The sequence below is a fragment of the Macaca thibetana genome, chromosome 3, assembly GCF_024542745.1.
Source record: "Macaca thibetana thibetana isolate TM-01 chromosome 3, ASM2454274v1, whole genome shotgun sequence".
NCBI lineage: Eukaryota > Metazoa > Chordata > Mammalia > Primates > Cercopithecidae > Macaca > Macaca thibetana.
Window position 1 is genome coordinate 183,477,086 of NC_065580.1, and position 22,441 is coordinate 183,499,526.

The following is a 22,441-nucleotide window of genomic DNA, read 5'->3' on the forward strand; positions in this document are numbered from 1 at the left end:
GTTGCTGTAGAACTGAAAAAGTGATATTTTGCAGTGCATTGAAGACTATGATGAAAAGTGAATTATTCTGAAATAAAACCAGAAAGGAGCATTCCAAGAAACTGCGCTCTGACGTGTGAATTCATTTCAGAGGGTTAAAGCTTACAGTACCTTGCCCAGTTAGGAAACTCTGTCTTTGAAGAATCTGCGAAGGGATACTAAGTGGTGCCCGGAGGCTTGTGGTGAGAAAGGAAAAGTCTTCTGATGAAAACTGGAGAGAAAATTTTGAAGCAACTGCTTTGTGATGTGTGTATTCATCTCATAGAGTTCAATCAATTTTTGAATTGAGCAGTTTGAAATCACTTTTTTTGTGGAATCTGGGAAAGGACATTTGAGAACGTTCTTAAGAATATGATGAAAAAGAAATACCCTCTGATAAAAAACAGAAGGAAACTTTCTGTGAAATTGCTTTAGATCACATGAATTCCACTCGCACAGTTAAGCTTCCGTTTTCATTGAACAGTATTCTAACACTGTTTTCGTTTAGTCTGAGAAGTGATATTCGGGAGCGCTTTGAGTCTTACGGTGAAACGGGAAATATCTTCAGATAGATACTGGAAAGAAGATTTCTGAGGAGCTGCTTTGTGACGTGTGCATTCCCCTCACAGGGTTATACTTTTCTTTTCATAGAGGATAGGGGAATCCCGTTTGGACTAAACGCTACCAGGGGACATTCGGGAGTATATGGACGGCTATGGTGAAAAAGGAAAAATCCTCAGAAAAAAACTGGAAATAAGCTTTCTGTGAAACTGCTTTGTGATAGATACATCTATTCACCTCACATAGATAAAACTTTCTTTCTATTACGTAGTTTTGTCTTCCGATGAAAACTGGATAGACGCTTTCTGAGTAACTGTTTTGTGATGTGTGTTTTCATCTCATGGAGTTAAACCATTCTTTGGTTTGAGAAGCTTGAAATCACTGCGCCTGTGGTATCTGAAGAAAGACATTTGGGAACGCTCTTTAGAATATGGAGAAAGAAAATCCTCAGCAAAAAACCGGAAGGAAGCTTTCTGCGAAACTGCTATGCATCATGTGAATTCCTCTCGCTCAGTTAAGCTTTTCTTTTCATTGAGCTGTTTTCTAAAACTGTTTATGTTTACTGTGTGAAGGGATATTAGGGAGCACTTTGAGGGTTACGGTGAAAAAGGAAATTGGTTCAGATAGAAACTGGAGAGGATCTTTTCGAGGAACTGATTTGTAAAGTGCGCATTCTACTCACAGTGTTTTACCTCTCTTCTCATACAGATTCGGGGAAACCCTTTTGGAGCAAAAGGTTCCAAGAGATATTTGGGAGCACATTAATGCCTATGATGAAAAAGAAAATAGCCTCAGACTAAAACTGGAAAGAAGTTTTCTGTGAAACTACTCTCTTGTATGTGCATTCATCTCACATAGATAAAGCTTTCTTTATGATATGTAGCTTGGAAACTCCATCATGGACGGATCTGCAAAGGGACATTCGGGAGCAAATTCAGGAGTACGGTGAAAAAGGAAATAACATCAGATGAAAACTGGAAAGAAGCTTTCTGTGAATCTCCTTTTTGCTATGTATATTCAGCTCATATAGATAAAGTTTTCTTTACATTACACAGCTTGGAAACTCTGTCACGGACGGATCTGCGAAGGCACATTCAGGAGTACATTCAGGACTATTTTGAAAATGGAAATATCTTCAGATAAAAACTGAAGACAAGCTTTCTGAGAAACTGCTTTGTGATGTGTGCATTCCTCTCAGGGAGTTATGCCTCCTTTCTCATAAGGCAGTGTTTGAACACTGCTACTGTAAAACCGAAGAAGTGATTTACGGAGCACATTGAAGACTATGGCAAAAAGAGAACTCTCCTCAAATAAAACTTAGAAAAAAGCATTCCAAGAAACTACTCTCTGACAATGTGCATTCATTTCACAGAGTTAAAGCTTACACTATATTGCCCAGTTTGGAAACTTTTTCTTTGAGTAATCTGCGAACAGATATTAAGTGGCTCCCGGAGGCCTGTGGTTGGGAAGAAAACGTCTTACATTGAAAACTGGAGAGAAGCTTTCTGAGCAGCTGCTTTGTGATGTGTGTATTATTATCATAGAGTTAAATCATTTTTTTGATTAAGCAGTTTGAAATCACTGTTTCTGTGGAATCTGAGAAAGGAAATCTGGGAACGATCTTTAGAATATGCTGAAAAAGAAATACCCTCAGACACAAAACAGAAGCAAGCTTTCTGTGAGACAGCTCTGTGTCATGTGAATTCCACTTACACAGTTCAGCTTCTCTTCTCATTGAGCAGTATTCTAACACTGTTTTTCTTTAGTCTTTGAAGGGATACTCAGGAGTACTTTAAGGCTTATGGTGGAAACGGAAATATCTTCAGATAGAAATTGGAGAGAAGCTTTTTGAGGACCTGCTTTGTGATGTGTGTATTCCACTCAGTGTTATACCTCTCTTCTCATACAGCATCAGGGAAACCCCTTTGGGGAAAAATTTACCAAGGGATATTGGGAGCATATTGATGCCTATGGTGAAAAGGGAAATAGCCTGAGACAAAAACTAGAAAGAAGCTTTCTGTGAAACCGCTCTGTGGTACGTGTATTCATGTCACATAGATAAATCTTTCTTTACATTACACAGCTTGGAATCTCTGTCATGGACAGATTCATGAAGGGACATTCTGGAGCACATTCAGGACTATAGTGATAAATGAAATATATTCAGACAAAAACAGGATAGAAGCTTTCTGTGAATCTGCTTATTGCTATGTTTATGCATCTCACAAAGATAAAGCTTTCTTTATGCAGCTTTCAAATTCCATCATGGACGGATCTGCAAAGGGACATTCGGTAGCCCATTGAGGCCTGTTGGGAAATAGGAGATATCTTCAGATAGAAATTGGAGAGAAGCTTTCTGAGAAACTGCTTTGTGATGTGTGCATTCCACTCAGGGAGTTATACCTCTTTTCTCCTAAGGCAGTATTTGAAAACTGTTCTTGTAACACCGAAATATTGATATTTCAGAGCTCAATGAAGAATATGGCGAAAAGTGAAATATCCTCAAATAAAATCCAGAAAGAAGAATTCCAACAAACTACTCTCTGATATGTGCATTCATTACTCAGAGTTAAAGATTACTCTATACTGACCACTTTGGAAAATTTGTCTTTGAGGAATCTGTGATGGGATATTAAGTGCCACCCAGAGGCCTGTGGTGAGCAAGGAAATCTCTTCCATTGAAAGCTGTAGAGAAGCTTTCTGAGCAAGTGTGTATGATCTGTGTTTTCATCTCATAGAGTTAAATCATTCTTTGGATTGAGCAGTTTGAAATCACTGTTTCTGTGGAATCTGAGGAAGGACATTTGGAATATGGAGAAAGAAATGTCCTCAGTTAAAATACAGAAGGAAGCTTTCTGTGAAACTGCTCTGTGTCAACTTAATTCCTCTCACTCAGTTTCACCTCTCTTTTCATTGAGTAGTTTTCCAAACCTGTTTATGTTTAGCGTGTGAAGGGATATTCGGGAGTACTTTGAGGATTATGGTGAAAATGGAAATATGTTCAGACTGAAACTGGAGAGAAGCTTTCTGAGGAAACTGCTTTGTGATGTGTGCATTCCACTCACAGTGTTATACCTCTCTTCTGATACAGCATCAGGGAAACTCTTTTGGAGAAAAAGGTCCCAAGTGATGTTCTAGAGCACGTTGATGCCTATGGTGAAAAGGGATATAGCCTCAGACAAAAACTGGAAAGAAACTTTCTATGAAGCTGCCCTGTGGTATGTATATTCATCTCACATAGATAAAGCTTTCTTTACATTATGCAGCTTGAAAACTCTGTCATTGATGGATCCACGAAAGGACATTCAGGGGCACATTCAGCACTATGGTGAAAAAGGAAATATCATTAGATAAAAACTGGAAACGAGCATTCTGTGAATATGCCTTTTGATATGTTTATTCATCTCACATAGATAAATCTTTCTTTACATTATGCAGCTTGGAAACTCCGTGATGGATGGATCCACAGAGGGATATTCGAGATCACGTTCAGGCCTATGGTGAAAAAGGAAATATCGTCAGATAAAAACTGGAGAGAAGATCTCTGAGAAACTACTTGGTGATGTGTGCATTCCACACAGGGAGTTATAACTTTCTTCTTATATGGCACTGTTTGAACACTGTTCCTGTAAAACTAAAAAAATGATATTTGGAGCACATTTAAGACTATGGCGAAAAGTGAGATGTCATTCAGTGGAACCCAGAAAGAAGCATTCCAAGAAACTGCTCTCTGACATGTCCATTCATTTCACAGAGTTAAAACTTCCTGTGCATTTTCGAGTTTGGAAAGTCTGTCTTGGAGGATTCTGCAAAGGGATATTAAGTGGCAACAGGAGGACTGTGGCATGCAAGGAAATATTTTCCATTGGAAACTGGAGAGAAGCTTTCTGAGCAACTCTTTTGTGATGTTTGTATTCATCTCATAGAGTTAAATCATTCTTTGTATTGAGCAGTTTGAAATCACTGTTTCTGTAGAATCTGAGAGAGGACATTTGGGAACACTCTTTAAATATCCTGAAAAGGAAATAACCTGAGATAGAAACTAGAAGGAAACTTTCTGTGAAAGTGCTCTTTGTCATGTGGATTCCACTCAAAGCTTTCTGTGAAGGCATATTAAGTGCACCCGGAGGCTTGTGGTGAGCAAGGAAACGTCTTCTGATGAAAACTGGAGAGAAGCTTTCTGAGCAACTACTTTGTGGTGTGTGTATTTGTCTCATAGAATTAAACCATTCTTTGGATTGAGCAGTTTGAAATCACTGTTTCTGTGGAATCTGAGAGAGGACATTTGGGAACACTGCTTGGAATATAGAGAAAGAAATACTCTAAGATATAATCCAGAAGGAAGCTTTCTGTGAAACTACTCTGTGTTGTCTTAATACCTCTCGCTCAGTTAAGCCTCTCATTTCATTGAGCAGTTCTCTAACCCTGTTTATGTTTAGCGTGTGAAGGGATATTTGGGAGCACTTTGAGGCTTACGGTGAAAAAGGGTATATGTAAACACAGAAACTGAAGAGAAGCTTTCTGAGGAACTGATTTGTGACGTGTGCATTCCACTCATGGTGTTATAACTCTCTTCTCATACAGAATCGCGGAAACCTTATTGGAGAAATAGTTACCAAGTGATATTCAGGAGCATATTGATACTTATGGTGAAAAGGGAAATAGCCTCAGACAAAAACTGGAAAGAAGCTTTCTATGAAACTGCTCTGTGATATGTGTATTCATCTCACATAGATAAAGTTTTATTTACATTACGCAGCTTGGAAACTCTGTCATGGACTGATCCATGAATGGACATTGAGGACTATGGTGAAAAAGGAAATATGTTCAGGTAAAAACTGGAAAGAAACTTTCTGTGAATCTTCTTTGTGATAGATATGTCTATTCAACTCACTTAGATAAAAATTCCCTTCTATTACGCAGTTTTGAAACTGCATCATGGAGGGATTCGCGAAGGGACATTCAGGAGCACATTCAGGCTTGTTGAAAAATAGGAGATATCTTCAGATAAAAACTGGAGAGAAGCTTTCTGAGAAAGTGCTTCGTGATGTGTGCATTCCACTCAGGAAGTTATACCTCTTTTCTCATAAGGTTGTGTTTGAACACTGTTCTGGTAAAACTGAAACAGTGATATTTTGCAGCACATTGAAGACTGACCAAAAGTGAAATATCCTGAAATAAAACCAGTAGGAAGCGTTCCTAGAAACTTCTCTCTGACGTGTGCATTCATTTCAGAGTGTTAAAGCTTACACTACGTTGCCCAGTTTGGAAACACTGTATTTGAGGAATCTGTGATGGGATATTAAGTGGTGCCCAGAGGCTTGTGGGGAGAAAAGAAATGTCTTTCAATGGAAACTAGAGAGAAGCTTCTTGAGCAACTGCTTTGTGATGTGTGCATTCATCTCATAGGGTTAAATCATTCTTTGGATTGAGCAGTTTGAAATCACTGTTTCTGTGGAACCTGAGAAAGGACATTTGGCAAGGGTCTTAAGAATATGCTGAACAAGAAATACACTCAGATAAAAAGCAGAAGGAAACTTTCTGTGAAACAGCTCTAGGTCATGTGAATTCCAACTGCACAGTTAAGCTTGTGTTTTCATTGAGCAGTATTCTAACACTGTTTTTGTTTAGTCTGTGAAGTGCTATTCGGGAGCGCTTTGAGGCTTATGGTGAAAAAGGAAATATCTTCAGATAGATACCGGAGAGATTTCCGAAGAGCTGCTTTGTGACATGTGCATTCCACTCACAGAGTTATACTTTTTTTCTCTTAGAGGATTGTGGAATCCTTTTTGGAGTAAATGCTACCAAGGGACATTCGGGAGTATATGCACAGCTATGGCGAAAAAAAAATATCCTCAGACAGAAACTGGAAAGAAGCTTTCTGTGAAACTGTTTTCTGATAGATATGTCCATTTTTCACACATGGATAAAAATTTCTTTATATTACGCAGTTTTGAAACTGTGTCATGGACAGATTCACGAAGGGACATTCGGGAGCACATTCAGGCCTGTGGGGAAATAGGAAATATCTCCAGATAAAAACTGGAGAGAAGCTTTCTCAGAAACTGCTTTGTGACGTGTGCATTCCACTCAGGGAGTTATACCTCTTTTCTCATAAGGCAGTGTTTGAACACTGTTCCTGTAAAACTGAAAAAGTGCTATTTTGCAGCTCATTGAAGACTCTGGCGAAAAATGAAATATCCTGAAATAAAACCCAGAAAGAAGCGTTCCAAGAAACTGCTCTCTGACGTATGCATTCATTTCAGAGAGTTAAAGCTTAAACAGCGTTGCCCAGTTTGGAAACACTCTTTGAGGAATCTGTGAAGGGGTATTATGTGGCGCCCAGAGGCTTGTGGTGAGCAAGGAAATATCTTCCAATGAAAACTGGAGAGAAGCCCTCTGAGCAACTGCTTTGTGATGTGTGTATTCATCTCAAAGAGTTAAATCATTCTTTGGATTGAGCAGTTCGAAATCACTTTTTCTGTAGAAACTGATAAGGTACATTTGGGAATGCTCTTAAGCATATGCTGAAAAAGAAGTATCCTCCGATAAAAACCTGAAGGAAACTTTCTGTGAAACGGCTCCAGGTCACGGGAAGTCCACTCGCACACTTAAGCTTTGTTTTAATTGAGCAGTATTCTAACACTGTTTTAGCATAGTCAGCTAAGGGATACTCTGGAGTGCTTTGATGCTTACAGTGAAAGTGGAAATATCTTCAGATAGATACTGGAGTAAAGATTTCCGGCGAGCTCCTTTGTGACACGTGCATTACACTCACAGAGTTATACTTTTCTTCTCATAGAGGATTGAGAAATGCGATCTGCAAAAAGCTACCAGGGGACATTCGTGAGTACATGGATGGCTATGGTGAAAAAGGAAATATCCTCAGACAAAAAATGGGAAGAAGCTTTCTGTGAAACTGCTTAGGGATACATATGTCTATTCATCTCACATAGATAAAACTTTCCTTTATTACGCAGTTTTGAAACTGCGTCATGGACGGATTTGCGAAGGGACATTCAGGAGAGCATTCAGGTCTACGGTGAAAACGGATATATCTTCAGATAAAAACTGGAGAGAAGCTTTCTGAGAAACTGCTTTGTTATGTGTGCATTCCTCTGAGGGACTTATACCTCTTTTCACAGAAGGCAGTGTATGAACACTGTTGCTGTAGAACTGAAAAAGTGATATTTTGCAGCACATTGAAGACTATGATGGAAAGTGAATTATCCTGAAATAAAACCAGAAAGCAGCGTTCCAAGAAACTGCTCTCTGACGTGTGAATTCATTTCAGAGGGTTAAAGCTTACACTACATTGACCAGTTCAGAAACTCTGTCTTTGAAGAATCTGTGAAGGGATACTAAGTGGCGTCCGGAGGCTTGTGGTGAGAAAGGGAAAGTCTTCTGATGAAAACTGGAGAGAAAATTTTGGAGCAACTGCTTTGTAGTATGTGTATTCATCTCATAGAGTTCAATCATTCTTTAGATTGAACAGTTTGAAATCACTGTTTTTGTGGAATCTGGGAAAGGACATTTGAGAACGTTCTTAAGAATATGCTGAAAAAGAAATACCCTCCGATAAAAAACAGAAGGAAACTTTCTGTGAAACTGCTCTAGATCACATGAATTCCACTCGCAGTTAAGCTTCTATTTACATTGAGCAGTATTCTAACACTGTTTTCGTTTAGTCTGAGAGGTGATATTCAGAAGCACTTTGAGGCTCACGGTGAAACAGGAAATATCTTCAGATAGATACGGGAGAGAAGATTTCTGAGGAGCTGCTTTGTGACGTGTGCATTCCACTCACAGAGTTATACTTTTCTTTTCATAGAGGATGGGGGAATCCCGTTTGGAGTAAACGCTACCAGGGGACATTCGGGAGTATATGGACAGCTATGGTGAAAAAGGAAATATCCTCAGAAAAAAACTGGAAATAAGCTTTCTGTGAAACTGCTTTGTGATAGATATGTCTATTCATCTCACACAGATAAAACTTTCTTTCTATTATGCAGTTTTGAAACTGCGTCATGGACCGATTCGCAAAGGGACATTCAGGAACACATTCAGACCTGTGGGGAAATAGGAAATATCTTCAGATAAAAACTGGAGAGAAGCTTTCTGAGAAACTGCTTTATGGTGTGTGTATTCATTTCATAGAGGTAAATCATTCTTTGGATTGAGTAGTTTGAAATCACTGTTTTTGTGGAATCTGAGAAAGGACATTTGAGAACGCTCTTAAGTGTATGCTGAAAAAGTAATACCTTCCAATAATAACGAGAAGAAATCTTTCTGTGAAACTGTTCCAGGTGACGTGAATTCCACTCGCACAATTAAGCTTCTGTTTTCATTGAGTAGTATTCTAACACTGTTTTAGGTTAGTCAGCTAAGGGATACTCGGGAGCGCTTTGAGGCTTATGGTGAAAATGGAAATATCTTCAGATAGATACTGGAGAGAAGGTTTCCAGGAGCTGCTTTGTGACATGTACATTCCACTCACGGATTTCTACTTTTCATCTCATAGAGGATTGGGGAATCCCGTTTGGAGAAAAAGCTACCAGTGGACATTCAGGATTATATGGATGGCTATGGTGAAATAGGAAATATCCTCAGACAAAAACTGAAAAGAAGCTTTCTGTGAAACTGCTTTGTGACGGATATGTCTATTCATCTCTTATAGATAATAGTTTCTTTCTATTACTCAGTTTTGAAACTGAGTCATGGACCGATTCACGAAGGGACATTCGGGAGCACCTTCAGGCCTGTGGGGAATAGGAGATATCTCCAGATGAAAACTGGAGAGAAACTTTTTGAGAAACTGCTTTGTGATGTGTGCATTCCACTCAGTGAGTTATACCTCTTTCCCAATAAGGCAGTGTTTTAATACTATTGCTGTACAACTGAAAAAGTGATATTTAGCAGGGCATTGAAGACTATGACGAAAAGTGAAATATCCTGAAATAAAACCCAGAAACAAGCATTTCAAGAAACTGCTCTCTGACGTGTGCTTTCATTACAGTGCGTTAAAGCTTACACTACATTGCCCAGTTTGGAGACTCTGTCTTTGAGGAATCTGTGAAGGGATATTAAGTGGCACCCAGAAGCTTGTGGTGAGAAAGGAAAAGTCTTCCGATGAAAACTGGAGAGAAGCTTTCACAGCTACTGCTTTGTGATGCGTGTATTCATCTCATAGATTTAAATGATTCTTTTGATTGAGCAGTTTGAAATCACTGTTTCTGTGGAAACTGAGAAAGGACATTTGGGAATGCTCTAAGGAATATGCTGAAAAAGAAATACCCTAAGATAAAAACCAGAAGGAAACTTTCTGTGAAACTGCTTTAGGTCACGTGAATTCCACTCACACAGTTAAGCTTCTGTTTTCATTGAGAAGTGTTCTATATCTGTTTTAGGTTAGTCAGCTAAGGGATACTCGGGAGCGCTTTGAAGCTTACGATGAAAGTGGAAGTATCTTCAGATAGATACTGGAGAGAAGATTTCTGAGGAGCTGCTTTGTGACGTGTGAATTCCACTCACAGAGTTATACTTGTCTTCTCATAGAGGATTGGGGAATCCATCTGGAGAAAAAGCTACCAGGGGACATTCGAGAGTATATGGATGGCTATGTTGAAAAAGGAAATATCCTCAGACAAAAAATGGAATGAAGCTTTCTGTGAAACTGTTTTAGGATAGATATGTCTATTCATCTCACATAGATAAAACTTTCTTTGTATTATGCAATTTTGAAACTGCGTCATGGACAGATTCGCGAAGGGACATTCAGAAGCACATTTCAGCTGGTGGGGAAATAGTAGATACCTTCAGATAAAAACTGGAGAGAAGCTTTCTGAGAAACTGGTTTGTGATGGGTGCTTTCCACTCAGGAAGTTACACCTCTTTTCTCATATGTCAGTGTTTGACACTGTTTCTGTAAAATTGAAAAAGTGATATTTTGCAGCGCCTTTAAGACGATGGGTAAAAGTGAAATATCCTGAAATAAAACCCAGAAAGAAGCATTGGAAGAAACTGCACTCTGATGTGTGCATTCATTTCAGAGAGTTAAAGCTTACACTACGTTGCCCAGTTTGGAGACTCTGTCTTTGAGGAATCTGTGAAAAGATATTGAGTGGTGCCCAGAGGCTTGTGGTGAGAAAGGAAACATCTTCTGATGAAAACTGGAGAGAAGATTTTGGACCAACTGCTTTGTGATGTGTGTACTCATCTCATAGAGTTAAATCATTCTTTGGATTCAGCAGTTTGAAATCACTGTTTCTGTGGAAACTGAGAAAGGACATTTGGGAACCCTCTTAAGAATATGTTGAAAAAGAAATACCCTCTGATAAAAACCAGAAGAAAACTTTCTGTGAAACTGCTCTAAGTCACGTGAAGCCCACTTGCACAGTTAAGTTTCTGTTTTCATTGAGCAGTATTCTAACACTGTTTTAGGTGAGTCAACTATGTGATACTTGGGAGCCTTTTGAGGCTTATGGTGAAAACGGAAATATCTTCAGATAGATACTGCATAGAAGTTTTCCCAGGAGCTGCTTTGTGACGTGTGCATTCCACTCACAGAGTTATACTTTTCTTCTCATAGAGGATGGGGGAATCCCGCTTGGAGAAAATGCTACTAGGGGATATTCGGGAGTGTATGGATGGGAATGGTGAAAAAGGAAGTATCCTCAGACAAAAACTGGAAAGTAGCTGTCTGTGAAACTGCTTTGTGATAGATATGTCTATTCTTCTCACATAGATAAAAGTTTCTTTCTATTATGGAGTTTTGAAACTGCGTCATGGACGGATTCGTGAACGGACATTGGGGAGCACATTCAGGCCTGTGGTGAAATAGGAAATATCTTCAGATAAAAACTGGATAGAAGCTTTCTGAGACACTACTTTCTGATGAGTGCATTTCACTCAGGGAGTTATACCTCTTTTCTCATGGGCAGTGCTTGAACACTGTTCCTGTAAAACTGAAAAAGTGATATTTTACAGCGCGTTGAAGACTATGGCAAAAAGTGAAATATCATGAAATAGAACCCAGAAGGAAGCGTTCCAAGAAACTGCTCTATGACGTGTGCATTTTTTTTCAGAGGGTTAAAGCTTACACTATATTGCCCAGTTTAGAAACTCTGTCTTTGAGGAATCTGTGAAGGGATATTAAGTGGTGCCCGGAGGCTTGTGGTGAGATAGGAAACATCTTCCAATGAAAACTGGAGAGAAGCTTTCAGAGCAACTGCTTTTTGATGTGCATATTCATCTCATAGACTTAAATCATTCTTTGGATTTAGCAGTTTGAAATCACGGTTTCTGTGGAACCTGAGAAAGGATATTTGGGAACACTGTTAAGAATATGCTGAAGAACAAATACCCTCCGATAAAAAGCAGAAGGAAACTTTCTGTTAAACTGCTGTAGGTCACATGAATTCCACTCACACAGTTAAGCTTCTGTTTTCATTGAGCAGTATTCTAGTATTCTAACATTGTTTTAGGTTAGTCAGCTAAGGGATACTCAGGAGCAATATGAGGCCTATGGTGAAAACTGAAATATCTTCAGGTAGATACTGTAGAGAAGATTTCTGAGGAGCTGCATTGTTACGTGTGCATTCCTCTCACAGACTTTAACTTTTCTTCTCAAAGACTATTGGAGAATCCTGTTTGGAGAAAAAGCTACCAGGGGACACTCGGGAGTGCGTGGATGGCTGTGGTGGAAAAGGAAATATCCTCAGACAAAACCTGGAAAGAAGCTTTCTGTGAAACTGCTTTGTGATAGACATATCTATTCATCTCACATAGATAAAACTTTCTTTCTATTATGCAGTTTTGAAACTGTGTCATGGATGTATTCATGAATGGACATTCGGGAGCACTTTCAGGCCTGTGGGGAAATAGGAAATATCTTCAGATGAAAACTGGAGAGAAGCTTTCGGAGCAACGGCTTTGTGATGTGTGCATTCCACTCAGGGAGTTATACCTCTTTTCTCATAAGGCAGTGTTTGAACACTATTCCTGTAAAACTGAAAAAGTGATATTTTGCAGGTTCTTGAAGACAATGGCGAAAAGTGAAATATCCTGAAATGAAACCCAGAAAGAAGCATTCCAAGAAACTGCTCTCTAAAGTGTGCATTAATTTCAGAGAGTTAAAGCTTACAGTACGTTGCCCAGTTTGGAAAGTCTGTCTTTGAGGGATCTGTGAAGGGATATTACTTCGTGTCCAGAGGCTTGTGGTGAGAAAGGAAACGTCTTCCAATGAAAACTGGAGAGAAGCTTTTGGAGCAACTGCTTTGTGATGTCTGCATTCCACTCAGGGAGTTTTACCTCTTTTCTCATAAGGCAGTGTTTGAACACTGTTCCTGTAAAACTGAAAAAGTCATATTTTGCACCGCATTGAAGACTATGGCAAAAAGTGAAATATCCTGAAATGAAACCCAGAAAGAAGCGTTCCAAGAAACTGCTCTCTGACTTGTGCTTTCATTTCAGATGGTTAAAGGTTACACTACATTGCACAGTTTGGAAACTCTGTCTTTGAGGAAACTGTGAAGGGATATTAAGGGGTGCCCAGAGGCTTGTGGAGAGGAAGGAAACGTCTTCCAATGAAAACTGGAGAGAAACTTTCTGAGCAACTGCTTTGGGATGTGTGTATTCACCTCATAAAGTTAAGTCATACATTGAATTGAACAGTTTGAAATCACTGTTTCTGTGGAACCTTTGAAAGGACATTTTGGAACACTCTTAAGAATATGCTGAAAAAGAAATAACCTCCGATAAAAAACAGAAGAAAACTTTCTGTGAAACTGACAATTCTGTGAAATGTCATGTGAATTCCACTCGCACAGTTAAGCTTCTGTTTTCCTTGAGCAGTGTTCTAACACTATTTTAGGTTAGTCAGCTAAGGGATACTCAGGAGCGCTTTGAGGCATATGGTGAAAACGGAAATATCTTCAGATAAAAACAGGAGAATAGATTTCAGAGGAGCTGCTTTGTGATGTGTGCATTCCACTCATAGAGTTATACTTTTCTTCACATAGAGGATTGAGGAATCCCATTTGGAGAAATCACTATCGGGGACATTCGGGTGTATATGGACAGCTATGGTGAAAAAGGAAGTATCCTCAGACAAAAACTTGAAGGAATCTTTCTGTGAAACTGCTTTGTGATAGATATGTCTATACATCTCACATAGATAAAACTTTCTTTCTATTACGCAGTTTTGAAACTGCGTCATGGACGGATTCGCGAAGGGACATTCGGGAGTACATTCAGGCCTGTGGGGAAATAGGAACTATCTTCAGATAAAAACTGGAGAGAAGCTTTCTGAGAAACCTGATTGTGATGTGTGCATTCCAGTCTGGGAGTTATACCTCTTTTCTCATAAGGCAGTGTTTGAACACTGTTCCTTTAAAACTGAAAGTGTGATATTTTGCAGTGCCTTGAAGACTAGGGCGAAAAGTGAAATATCCTGAAATAAAACCCAGAAAGAAGCATTCCAAGAAACTGCTCTCGGATGTATGCATTCATTTCAGAGAATTAAAGTTTACACTACGTTGCCCAGTTTAGAAACTCTGTCTTTGAGGAATCTGTGAAGGGATATTTGGTGGCACTTGGATGCTTGTGGTGAGAAGGGAAACATCTTCCAATGAAAACGGGAGAGAACCTTTTGGAGCAACTGCCTTGTGATGTGTGTATTCAATTCAGAGAGTTAAATTATTCTTCGGATTGAGGACTTTGAAATCATGGTTTTTGTGGAACCTGAGAAAGGACATTTGGGAATGCTCTTAAATATATGCTGAAAAAGAAATATCCTGCGATAAAAAGCAGGAGGAAACTGCTCTAGGTCACGTGAAGTCCACTCGCACAGTTAAGCTTCTGTTTTCGTTGAGCAGTATTCTAACACTGTTTTAGGTTAGTCAGCTAAGGGATACTTGGGAGCGCTTTGAGGCTTATGGTGAAAACAGAAATATCTTTAGATAGATACTGGAGAGATGATTTCCGAGGAGCTGCTTTGTGAAGTGAGCATTCCACTCAAAGACATATACTTTTCTTCTCATAGAGGATTGGGGAATCTCGTTTGAAGAAAAGGCTACCAGGGGACATTCGGGAGTATACGGATGGCTATGGTGAAAAAGGAAATATCCTCAGACAAAAACTGGAAAGAAGCTTTTTGTGAAACTGCTTTGTGATAGTTATGTCTATTTGTCTCACACAGATAAAACTTTCTATTACTCAGTTTTGAAACTGCGTCATGGACAGATTTGCGAAGGGATATTGAGGAGCACATTCAGGCCTGTGGGGAAATAGGAGATATCTTCAGATATAAACTGGAGAGAAGCTTTCTGAGAAACTGCTTTGTGATGTGTGCATTACACTCTGGGAGTTATAACTCTTTTCTCATAAGGCAGTGTTTGAACACGATTCCTATAAAACTATAAAAGTGATACTTTGCATCGCATTGAAGACTATGGCGAAAAGTGAAATATCCCGAAATAAACACAGAAAGAAGGGTTCCAAGAAACTGCTCTCTGACATGCACATTCATTTCAGAGTGTAAAGCTTACATTATGTTGCCCAGTGTTTAAACTCTGTCTTTGAGGAATTTCTGAAAGGATATTAAGTGGCGTCCGGAAGCTTGTGGTGAGAAAGGAAACGTTTTCTGATGAAAACTGCAGAGAAGCTTTTGGAGCAACTGCTTTGTGATGTGTGTATTCATCTCATAGAGATAAATCATTCTTTGGATTGAGCAATTTGAAATCACTGCTTCTGTGGCACCTGAGAAAGGACATTTGGGAATGCTATTAAGAATATGCTGAAAAAGAAACACCCTCTAATAAAAAGTAGAAGGCAACATTCCGTGAAACTGCTCTAGGTCACATGAAGTCCACTCACACAGCTAAGCTTCTGTTTTCATTGAGCAGTATACTAACACTGTTTTAGGTTAGTCAGCTAACGGATACTCGGGAGCGCTTTGAGGCTTATGGTGAAAACGGAAATATCTTCAGATAGATACTGGAGAGAAGATTTCCGAGGAGTTGCTCTGTGACATATGCATTCCACTCACAGAGTTATACTTTTCTTCTCATAGAGGATTGGGGAATCCCGTTTGGAGAAAAAGCTACCAGGGGACATTACATTCGGGAGTATATGGACGGTTATGTTGAAAAAGGAAATATCCTCAGACAAAAACTGGAAAGAAGCTTTCTGTAAAACTGCTTTGTGATAGATATGTCTATTCATCTCACATAGATGAAACTGTTTTTCCATTACGGAGTTTCGAAACTGCGCCATGGACGCATTCATGAAGGGACATTCGGGAGCACATTCAGGCCTGTGGGTTAATAGGAGATATCTTCAGATAAAAACTGGAGAGAAGCTTTCTGAGAAACTGCTTTGTGATGTGAGCATTCCACGCAGGGAGTTATATCTCTTTTCTCATAAGGCAGTGTTTGAACACTGTTCCTGTAAAACTGAAAACGTGATATTTTGCGGTGCTTTGAAGACTATGATGAAAAGTGAAATATCCTGAAATAAAACCCAGAAAGAAGCATTCCAAGAAACTGCTCTCTGACTTGTTCAGTCATTTCAGAGTGTTGAAGCTGACACTATATTTTACAGTTTGGAAACTCTGCCTTTGAGGTATCTGTGAAGGAATATTAAGTGGTGCCCGGAGGCTTGTGCTGAGAACGTAAACGTCTTCTGATGAAAACGAGAGAAGCTTTCGGAGCACCTGCTTTGTGATGTGTGTATTTATCTCAAAGAGTTAAATCATTCTTTGGATTGAGCAGTTTGAAATCACTGTTTCTGTGGAACCTGAGAAAGGACATTTGGGAATGCTCTTAAGAATACACTGAAAAAGAAATAACCTCTGATAAAAACCGGAAGGAAACCTTCTGTGAAACTGCTCTAAGTCTCTTGAATTCCACTTGCACAGTTAAGCTTCTGTTTTCATTGAGCAGTATTCTAACACTATGTTAGGTAAGTCGTTTAAGGGATACTCAGGAGTGCTTTGAAACTTATGGTGAAAACGGAAATATCTTCAGATTGATACTGGAGAGAAGATTTCCGAGGAGCTGCTTTGTGACTTGTGCATTACACTTACAAAGTTACACTTTTCTTCTTATAGAGGATTGGGAAATCCCGTTTGGAGAAACAGCTTCCAGGGGACATTCTGGAGCATATGGACGGCTATGGTGAAAAAGGAAATATCCTCAGACAAAAACTGGAAAGAATCTTTCTGTGAAACTCCTATGTGATAGATATGTCTATTCATCTCACATAGATAAAACTTTCTTTCTATTATGCAGTTTTGAAACTGCGCCATGGACGGATTCATGAAGGGACATTAGGGAGCACATTCAGGCCTGTGGGTTAATAGGAGATAACTTCAGATAAAAACTGGAGAGAAGCTTTCTGAGAAACTGCTTTCTGATGTGAGCATTCCACTCAGGGAGTTATACCTCTTTTCTCATAAGGCAGTGTTTGAACACTGTTCCTGTAAAACTGAGAAAGTGATATTTTGCGGTGCTTTGAAGACTATGATGCAAAGTGAAATATCCTGAAATAAAACCCAGAAAGAAGCATTCCAAGAAACTGCTCTCTGACGTGTACATTCATTTAACAGTGTTAAAGCTTACACTACGTAGCCTAGTTGGGAAACTCTGTCTTAGATGAATATGGGAAGGGATATTAAGAGGCGCCTGGAGGCTTGTGGTGAGAAAGGAAATGTCTTCTGATGAAAACTGGAGAGAAGTTTCGGAGCAACTGCTTTGTGATGTTTGTATTAATCTCATAGAGTTAAACCTTTCTTTGAATTGAGCAGTTTGAAATCACTGTTTCCGTGGAAACTGAGAAAGGACATTTGGGAACGCGCATACGAATATGCTGACAAAGAAATACCTTCCGATAAAAACGAGAAGAAAACTTTCTGTGAAATTGCTCTAGGTCACATGAAGTCCACTGGCACAGATAAGCTTCTGTTTTCATTGAGCAGTATTCTAACACTGTTTTAGGTAAGTCAGCCTAGGGATACAAGGGAGCACTTTGAGGCTTACGGTGAAAACCGAAATATCTTCAGATAAATACTGGAGAGAAGATTTCTGAGGAGCTGCTTTGTGACATGTACATTCCACCCACAGAGTGATACTTCTCTTTTCATAGAGGATTGGGGAATCCCGTTTGGAGAAAACGCTACCACGGGACATTCAGAGTATATGGATGGCTATGTTGAAAATGGAAATATCCTTAGACAAAAAGTGGAAAGAAGCTTTCTCTGAAAATGCTTTGTGATAGATATGTCTATTCATCTCACACAGGTGAAACTTTCTTCCATTACGTAGATTTGAAACTGCTTCATGCATTCACGAAGAGGCATTCGGGAGCACATACAGGCCTCTGGGGAAATATAAAAAATCTTCAGATAAAAACAGGAGAGAAGCTTTCTGAGAAACTGCTTTTTGATGTGTGCATTCCACTCAGGGAGTTATACCTCTTTTCTTATAAGGCAGTGTTTGAACACTGTCCCTGTAAAACTGAAAAAGTGATATTTTGCAGCACATTGATGACTATGGCAAAAAGTGAAATATCCTGAAATAAAACCCAGAAAGAAGCGTTAGAAGAAACTACTCTCTAAAGTGTGCATTAATTTCAGAGAGTTAAAGCTTATACTACGTAGCCCAGTTTGGAAACTTTGTCTTTGAGGAATCTGTGAAGGGATATTAAGTGGCTCCCAGAGGCTTGTGGTGAGAAAGGAAACATCTTCTGATGAAAACTGGAGAGAAGCCTTCGGGCAAATGCTTTGTGATGTGTGTATTCATCTCACAGAGTTAAATCATTCTTTGCATTGAGAAATTTGAAATCAGTGTTTCTGTGGAACCTGAGAAAGGACATTTGGGAACGGTCTTTTGAATATGCTGAAAAGGAAATACCCTCAGATAAAAACCAGAAGGAAGCTTTCTGTGAAACTGCTCTCAGTCATTCGATTTCCACTCACACAGTTAAGCTTCTGTTTTCATTGACCAGTATTCTAACACTGTATTTAGTCTGCGAATGGATATTCAGGAGTGCTTTGAGGCTTATGCTGAAAATGGAAATATCTTCAGATAGATACTAGAGAAAAGAGTTCTGAGGAGCTGCTTTGTGACGTGTGCATTCCACTCATAGAGTTATACCTTTCTTCTCATAGAGGATTGGGGAATCCCTTTTGGAGAAAAAGCTACCAAGGGACATTCAGGAGTATACAGATGGCTATTGTGAAAAAGGAATTATCCTCACCCAAAAACGGGAAGGAAGCTTTCTATGAAATTGCTCTGTGATACGTGTATTCATCTCACATAAATAAAGCTTTCTTTACATTTCGCAGCTTGCAAACTCTGTCATGGACAGAGTTTTTTTCATGAAGGGACATTCGGGAGAACATTATGGATGATGGAGAAAAAGTAAATATTTTCAGATAAAAACTGGAAAGAAGCTTTCTGGGAGTCTGCATTTTGCTATATTTATTCAGCTCACATAGGTAAAGCTTACTTTGTATTACAGAGCTTCGAAACTGTGTCATGGACGGAACCATGAAGGGACATTCGGGAGCACATTCAGAGCAATGGTGAAAAAGGAAATATCTTCAGAAAAAATCCGGAGAGAAGTGTTCTGAGAAACTGCTTTGTGATGTGTGCTTTCCACTCAAGGTGTTATACCTGCTTTCTCATGAGGCAGTGTTTGAACACTGTTCCTATAAAACTGAAAATGTTATATTTTGGAGTGCATTGAAAACTATGGGGAAAAGTGAATTGTCCTCAAATAAAACCCAGAAAGAAGCGTTCCAAGAAACTGCTCTCTGACATGTGCATTCACTTCACAGAGTTAAAGCTTACTCTACATGGCCCGCTTCAGAAACACTGTCTTTGAGGAATCTGCGAAGTTATATTAAGTGGCGCCCGGAGGTCTGTGGTGAGCAAGGAAATATCTTCCGTTGAAAACTGGAGAGAAGCTTTCTGAGCAACTGCTTTGTGAAATGTGTATTCATCTCATAGAGTTAAATAATTCTTTGGATTGAGCAGTTTGAAATAAATGTTTCTGTGGAATCTGCGGAAGGATATTTGGGAACGCTCTTTGGAATATGGAGAAAGAAATATCCTCTGATAAAAACCAGAAGGAAGCTTTCTGTGAACCTGCTATGTGTCGCATGAATTCCTTTCACTCAGTTAAGCTTCTCTTTTCATTGAGGACTTTTCTAAGACTTTTTATGTTTAGCGTGTGAAGGGATATTCGTGATTGCTTTGTGGCTTACGGTGAAAAAGGAAATATGTTCAGATAGAAACTAGAGAGAGGGTTTCCGAGGAACTGGTTTGTGACCTGTGCATTTCAATCACAGTGTTATACCTCTCTTTACATAAAGGATTGGGGAATCCCGTTTGGAGAAAAAGATACCAAGGGACATTCGGATGTATATGGTCGGCTGTGGTGAAAAAGGAAATATCCTCAGAGAAAAACTGGAAAGAAGCTTTCTGTGAATCTGGTTTTTTTATTTTTATTCATCTCACATTGATAAAGCTTTCTTTATATTACGAAGCTTGAAAATTCTGTCATGGACCGATCTGCAAAGGGACATTCGAGAGCACATTCAGGACTATTTTGAAAACCGAAATAACTTCAGATAAAAACTGGGGAGAAGCTTTCTGAGAAACTGCTTGGTGATGTGTGCATTCCACTCAGGCAGTTATATGTCTTTTCTCATAAGGCAGTGTGTGAACACTATTCCTGTAAGACTGAAAAAGTGATATTTTGGAGCAGATTGAAGACAATTGTGAAAAGTGACATATCCTCAAATAAAACACATAGAAAGAATTCCAAGAAACTGCTCTCTGATATGTGCATTCATTTCACAGAATTAAAGCTTACTGTACATTGCCAAGTTTGGAAAATCTGTCTTTGAGGAATCTGTGAAGGGATATTATGTGGCGCCCTTAGGCTTGTGGTGAACAAGGAAACGTCTTCCGATGAAAACTGGAGAGAAGCTTTCTGAGCAACTGCTTTGTGGTGGGTGTATTCGTCTCATTGAGTTAAACCATTCTTTGGATTGAGCAGTTTGAAATCACTGTTTTTGTGGAATCTGAGGAAGGATATTTTTAAACCCTCCTTAGATTATAGAGAAAGACTATCCTCAGGAAAAATCCAGAAGGAAGCTTTCTGTGAAACTACTCTGTGTCATCCTAATTCCTCTTGCTCAGTTAAGACTCTCTTTTCCTTTAGCAGTTTTCTAACCCTGTTTATGTTTAGCGTGTGAAAGGATATTTGGGAGTGATTTGAGGCTTACAGAGAAAAAGGAAATATGTTCAGACTGAAACTTAAGAGAAGCTTTCTGAGCAAGTGCTTTGTGATGTGTGTATTCATCTCATAGAGTTAAATCATACCTTGAATTTAGTAGTTTGGTATCACTGTTTTTGTAGAATCTGAGGAAGGACGTTTGGGAATGCTCTTTAGAATATGGAAAAAGAATATAATCAGGTAAACAAAAGTAGGAAGTTTTCTGTGAAACTACTATTTGTCGTGTGAATTCCTCTCACTCAGTTACACTTCTCTTTTCATTGAGCAATTTTCTAAAACTGTTTATTTTTAGCGTGTGACGGGATATTTGGGAGCTCTTTGAGGCTTACGATGAAAAAGGAAATATATTCAGATAGAAAATGGAGAGAAGTTTCCGAGGAACTGCTTTGTGACGTGTCCATTCCCTCACGGTGTTATACCTCTCTTCTCATACAGCATCAGGGAAACCTTTTTGGAGAAAAAGGTACAAAGAGATGTTCAGGGGCATATTAATGCCTATGGTGAAAAGGGAAATAGCCTCAGACAGAAACAGGATAGAAGCTTTCTGTGAAACTACTCCGTGTTATCTGTATTCATCTTACAGAGATAAAACTTTCTTTACATTACACAGCTTCGAAACTCTGTCATGGATGGATCCGTGAAGGGACAATAGGGAGCACTTTCAGGACTATGGTGAAAAAGGTAATATCTTCGGATAAAAACTGGAAAGAAGCTTTCTGTGAATCTGCTTTTTGCTATGTTTATTCATCTCACATAGATAAAGTTTCCTTTACATTACGTAGCTTGGAAACACCGTCATGGATGGATCCACGAAGTTACATTCGGGAGCACCTTCAAGACTACAGAGATAAAGGAAATATCTTCAGATAAAAACTGGGGAGAAGCTTTCTGAGTAACTGCTTTGTGATGTGTGCATTCCACTCAGGGAATTATACCTCTTTTCTCCTAAGGCAGTGTTTGAACACTGTTCCTGTAAAACCGAAAAGGTGATATTTTGGAGCACTTTGAGGACTATGGCAAAAAGTGATATATCCTCAAATATAACCCAGAAAAAAGCGTTCCAAGAAACTGTTCACGGATATATGCATTCATTTCACAGAGTTATAGCTTACTCTACATTGCCCAGTTTGGAAATTCTGTCTTTGAGAAATCTGCGAAAGGATCTTAAAAGTAGGGCCTGGAGGCTTGTGGCGAGCAAGTAAATGTCTACCACTGAAAACTGGAGAGAAGCTTTCTGAGCATCTGCTTTGTGACGTGTGTATTCATCTCATAGAGATAAATCATTCTTTAAATTAATCAGTTTGAAATCACTGTTTCTCTGGAATCTGAGGAAGGACATTTGGGAATGCTCTTTACAATATGGAGAAAGAAATATCCTCACATAAAAAACAGAAGGAAGCTTTCTTTGAAACTGTTATTTGTCACTTGAATTCCTATCTCTCAGTTAAGCTTCTCTTTTCATTGAGCAGTTTTCTAAAACTGTTTATGTTTTGCGTGGGATGGGATATTCAGTAGCACTTTGAGGCTTATGGTGAAAAAGGAAATATGTTCAGATCGA